A 6,171-nucleotide genomic window follows, 5' to 3' on the forward strand; every position below is an offset into this window, starting at 1 on the left:
TGTAAAGAGGTAAACGGTAGAGGATGTTACCTTTTATATTGGGGTTTAAGGAGAGAGAAAGATCTTCCCAAATCTTCTATCGAAATACGAAGAGTTTTCCGGAGTTTGACTGATGCGTGACAGGTAGGGTAACCGATGATCACGCATGAGAGAGAGTGTCAGATCCCTAAGAACACGCCTCCCATCAAGCGTCGTTTGAAGATAAACCGTTTCAGATTCACATGCGCCTCTTCTGCGCCATTTGGAGATGAACCGTTTCAAATTCACACACGCGTCTGTGACGTCATTTGGAGATTAGACGTTTCAAATCTGCACGCGTTCCCTTTTACGCCGTTTGAAATCAAATCGATTGGACTCTCGCCTGAGTCAGCATCTCTTCATCTTATCCCTTTAAGGTGTAACGGTATCTTTTGAACAATGCTCCCACGTGGATGAAAATTGACCACAACTTATAATTAACCACCAATCCAATGAAAAAGCCTCTAATAATTAGTACCAGAATTTTGGAAAATCAAAGATTTTCGTGCTAAGGGTGTAAAAGAAAAGAAATAAAGCAATCCTTTTTAGGAAAAAAAATGTGATGTCAATAAAGACACGAAACAAATGATCCCGGGCACGAATCTCTTCCTTCAAGGTCAAGAGAGACCTTAAAGTGTTAGTGTGGTTTCCTGTTGAATAACGATCAAACACTTATTAAGAAGTGTTGAAAGGCTTCTTTTAATTAGACTTCTTAGGGTGGCTTTTGCTTTAATTCAACAGTCCTAATCTTGAAATAAGATAGAAAGTGAACAAAGTACTTGTGAGACCGGTGTAGTCTGTTGAACAAGTAGGTTGGTAATCATTTTAAATTAGCTGGGAAATATAAAATCTCAACAAAAATTAAAAACTGGATCCCAAGGGAAGATGTTATGGTTTTTAACAATTTCATAGGAATCACACAAAAGAAAATTTTGAGACTTCATGAAGATATGTCCGTCAATTCATTAGTGAAAACTAGAGCAAACTAATTGTTCACCGTCAATTCAGATTGGGTATTGAATTTTGGGTTTCACTCAGCTCGTAGTGGCACGAAACTAAGATCATGAACGCAGTTTTTGAGTAACCATAAACCTCAGTGGTAATATCTGAGAGTCTCAATGGTTACGTTTGTGAAACGAATTTAATGGAGAAATGCAATAGAGATGGTGTAACAAATCAAAGTACCTCTACTGTGAAAAATAGGACCAAGCAGAAAACTCTTATCTCATGTGAGAAGAGAGTTAGGTAGCTCACGATTAGAATAAATGTGATAGCCTAATTGGGAAGACAAGGTTTGTGTATACCAAGTCATTAAGGCTATTATTCAGAATCTAATGAGGCTTTGGGCACATACAGCAGCATGCTTCTAGGGACACTTAACTAATTCGATAATTTCCCCATAAACAAACACACAAATAAAATTAAAGCCAAAAAGAAATAAAGAACAAAATATTTTTGGAGTTTTTGATATTAGAAGGAAAGAAATATTTTTGGAATTTTTGATAAAATAAAAAAATGATAAAAAAAATAAGACTGAGAAAGAAAATAAAAAGATAAAAAAAAACTTTGGAAAAACCGAACCCGAGCGTTCGGTTTATTTTGGTTGAGAAAAATTTGAGAAAACCGAACCCGAGCGTTCGGTTGGTTTCGGTTTGAAAAATTTTGGAAAATCGAACCCGAGCGTTCAGTTGGTTTCGGTTTTGAAAAATTTTGGATAACCGAACCCGAGCGTTCGGTTGGTTTCGGTTTTGAAAATTTTTGGAAAACCAAACCCGAACGTTCGTTCTATTTCGGTTACCGAAGAAATTAGATTTTCAAAAAGGAAATACTTTTGACAATAAGATAAATAATTTTGGAACAGTTGTACATGAAATTTACAACCAAGAAAACTACATTTAATTGATGAGCGAAAGGCAGATTATCCAACCGAACCCGAACGTTCAGTCTATTTCGCTTCTTTTGTTTGAGTTTGAGAGGTAGTTTGTGGTACTGACTCTGATTCCATCATACGTAGCCCTTGTAGAATTTTGTTGAACGACGCTTCATGAAGGGCTTTGGTAAAGACATCAGCCAGCTGATCAGTGGTTCGAACAAGTGAATTTCAACGTTTCCATCTTCCACATGATCTTTGATGAAGTGATACCTCAGTGCTATGTGCTTAGTCTTGGAGTGTTGCACTGGGTTATGACAGATCCTAATTGCACTTTCAGAGTCACAATATAGTGGGATCTTTTTTCATATTGAGTCCATAGTCCCAGAGTTGACTTTGGATCCAAATCACTTGAGAAGTGCAGGAGGCAGCTGCAATGTATTCTGCTTCAGCTATAGACAAAGACACACAAGTTTTTTTCTTTGATTGCCAGCTAACCAACTTCCCGTCAAGGAATTGGCAGCCTCCAGTGGTGCTTTTTCTGTCTAGTCCACAACCTCCAAGGTCTGCATCTGAGTAGGCTTGAACGAAGAAGCCTGAGTTGGAAGGATACCATAGACCTAAAGAGGTAGTTCGCTTGAGATATCATAGAATGTTCTTCACTGCAAGCATGTGAGGTTCGCGTGGGTTCGCCTGAAATCTAGCACAGTAACAAACAGAGAACATTATGTCAGGCCTGCTAGCAGTAAGATACATCAGTGAACCGATCATCTGGCGATAAAGCGTAATATCAACTGTCGGTTTATCCAAGGATGGAGTGAGCTTGGTGCCGAATGCCATTGGAACTTTGACCTTTGAATCTCCCATCATGCCAAATTTTGCTAGAAGAGTCTTTGTGTAAGCTTCATGATTGATAAAGATGCCTTCGGGTCCCTGTTTAATATTTAAACCAAGGGAAAAGTTAATTGGACCTATTGAGCTCATTTCAAATTTAGTCTCCATCAGCTTTCTGAATTCAGCTGTTAAGCTGGGATTCGTAGAGCCAAAGATGATATCATCAACGTAAATTTGAACAATCATAAGGTGGTTACCTTCCTTCTTACGAAAGAAGGTTGGGTCAACCGAACCTTGTTTGAATTTGGACATCTTTAAAAACTTTGTCAGCTTTTCATACCAGGCTCTCGGAGCTTGTTTCAGTCCATACACGGCTTTGTCCAAAATATAACAATGATTAGGATACCTTTCATTTACGAATCCAGGAGGTTGCTCCACGTACACTGTTTCTTCAAGTTCTCCATTGAGAAATTCACACTTGACGTCCATTTGGTAGACTTCAAAGTTTTTGTGTACAGCATAGGCGAGAAATATTCTAACAGATTCCAGCCTAGCTACAAGAGCGAAAGTCTCTTCATAGTCAATTCCTTCCTCCTGACAGTATCCTTTCACTACCAGACGTGCTTTGCTTCGTATCACGTTCCCTTCCTTGTACATTTTGTTCCTGAAGACCCATTTGAGACCAACAACTGAGGCATCTGGAGGAGTTGGAATGAGTCGCCAAACTTTGTTCCTTTCGAATTCATTCAGTTCGTCTTGCATAGCTTGAACCCAATCGGAGTGATCAAGAGCAGTGTTAACTATCTTTGGTTCAACTTTTGAGACGAAGGAGTTAAACATACAGAATTCTACTTTTGAAAACAAGGAAGTCTGTTTTGCCTTGAGTTGTGATCGGGTCAGAACTTTTTCAGATACATTACCAACAACCTGAGAGACAGGATGATCTCTGGTCCATTTGACGAGAGGAGGGTAGTTTGGATCAAAGGTTGGATCCAATTCAGCATTTACCATCTCTTCTAGTTCGGATTGACTTTCATCGTTATAAAGCATATCGGCATGCTCCCCCTCGACAGATAAGCTTTCAGGAATGTCTTGAGTGTCTTGCGCTACAGAGGTTTCTGGTGGTGTTGAGCTTTCGGGTGTTGATGCACCTTCGGGTGGTGAGGCACTTTCGGTTGGAGTGGTACTTTCGGTTGGTAAAGTGCGTTCGGGAGTAGCTTGAGAACTGTTCTCCCCCTCAACATGTGAGCTCGGCTATGATGATGATGGCGGATCCTCCCCCTCGACTGAAGCATTGTGTTGTGGAGATTCGTTGGAATTGGATACTCCTTCATTCATTCGCTTTGTAGCATCTTCGACCAGTTGCTTCAGATGATCTACCTTGTTGTCTGTTGCATTGGCTTCTGAGAGAGTGGCCTTCTCTGGTTCATCAAATAACTCAACGAACTTCTCAAATAGGTTTGCGATTGAGGCTGTGACTTGGCCAGTTTGAGGAAAGATTTCTCCAGCTGTATCTTCGTTGGCCTTGAGCTTTTTGACATAGCTATCGTCAAAAGTCACGTAATAAGTTTCTTCTATTTTCCTCGAGTGCTTGTTTAATACCCTGTACGCTTTAGAGGTGAGAGAATAGCCAAGAAATATCCCTTCGTCGGCTTTGACATCAAACTTGTTACGGTGTTCTTTAGAATTGAAGATGAAACACCGTGAACCGAACACGTGAAAAAACTTGACATTTGGCTTTCTGTTGTTGATGATCTCATAAGGAGTGAGAGTGAATCGCTTGTTGAGATATGACCTGTTCTGTGTAAAACAAGCAGCAGAAATAGCATCAGCCCAAAAATATAAAGGTAAGGAAGCAAAACTTAGCATGGTTCGGGCCGCTTCACACATAGATCGGTTTCGTCTTTCGACAATTCCGTTTTATTGAGGCGTGTAGGGAGCTGAGAAGTTGTGACTGGTTCCTATTTTTGCCAAGAATTCTTCGAATTCTTTATTTTTGAATTCCAGCCCATTGTCGCTCCTGATGTTGTGAACGACTTTCTTCAGCTGTACTTCAACCTGCTTGATGAACATTTTTAGCTTATGAGTCGCTTCAGATTTAAGCTTCATGAAGAACACCCATGTAAAACGCGAAAAGTCATCAACAATAACAAGAATGTACTTGCTACCACCGATACTTTCGATAGATGATGGACCACACAAATCAATATGAAGTAACTCTAGTGGTTCAACAACTTTAGTGTTTATTATAAATGGATGACTTTGACGACTCTGCTTCCCCATTTCACATGCAGCACACAAATGTTCTCTAACGTACTTGAGCAATGGAAGACCTCGAACATGACCTCCAGTGACAAGTTTGTTGATATCCTTAAAGTTGAGATGAGAGAGCCTTCGGTGCCACAACCAGCTTTCGTCAGATTGTGCTTTGGATAACAGGCTGATAGCTGGGTTCCCTTTGATAGGTTTGAGGTTTAGGGGAAACATTTCACCTTTACGCTCCGATTTGAGAATAACTCTTTTCGTCTTCTTCTCAATAATTTCAGAACCCTCATCGTCAAATGAAACCTTGAGACCGGTACCTCCAACAAGTTGAGATACACTGATGAGGTTATGCTGTAGTCCTTCTACATAAGCAACCTTCCTAATCGTGAAATCACCGTTTGTAATCATTCCATAGCCTTTTATGGTGCCGAAGGAGTTGTTCCCGAACTTGACATTTCCACCGTTTGAAAGAGACCTGTATTCCCTTAGCTCTTCCTTCCTTCCTGTCATGTGACGCGAGCAGCCACTGTCAATGTACCATTCTTCGTCAAACTACTCGTCACTGATAACCTGTAAAAATTAAGCAGATTTAGGAACCCAAAGTTTCTTGGGTCCTCGTGAGCCTTTCACAGGAACAGGAATAGTAAGAGAGATGTCAACAGGATATGTTCTTTTTATTAGTGTTGTTTCATCTTTCTTTTTGATGATGAAAACTTTAATTTTATTGGGATTTGTTGCTTTTCATTTGGAATCTGGTTTAACTGATGAAACCTTCAGTTTTCCTTTTTGTTCAGTTGATGATTGAGATTTTTGAGAGTGAACAGAATGGAATTTAGAATGGGGTTGAGAGGAATTAGAAGAATTTGAAGAGTTAGAGGAGTTAGAATGAGAGAACTTAGACTGAGATGATTTCTTGACTTGAGATTCTAGGTGACCCTTTTTGCTTTTGATCATTAGTGGGACCGAACCTAGAATTTTGATCTCTTTTGTTCTCTGAACCGAACCTTTGCTTTCGGTTGATGTTGTTCTCTGAACCGAACCTCTGCTTTCGGTTGATGTTATTTTCTGAACCGAACCTCTGCTTTCGGTTGTTATTGCTCTCTTGTGATTTAACAGGACTTTTCTCTGACTTTAAGTTCCTGTCATGATATGAGAAATAGGCATTTTGAGATTGCCAAAACTGT

The sequence above is a fragment of the Lactuca serriola genome, chromosome 5 (assembly GCF_051521515.1).
Source record: "Lactuca serriola cultivar US96UC23 chromosome 5, Lser_US96UC23_V15, whole genome shotgun sequence".
NCBI classification, from domain to species: domain Eukaryota; kingdom Viridiplantae; phylum Streptophyta; class Magnoliopsida; order Asterales; family Asteraceae; genus Lactuca; species Lactuca serriola.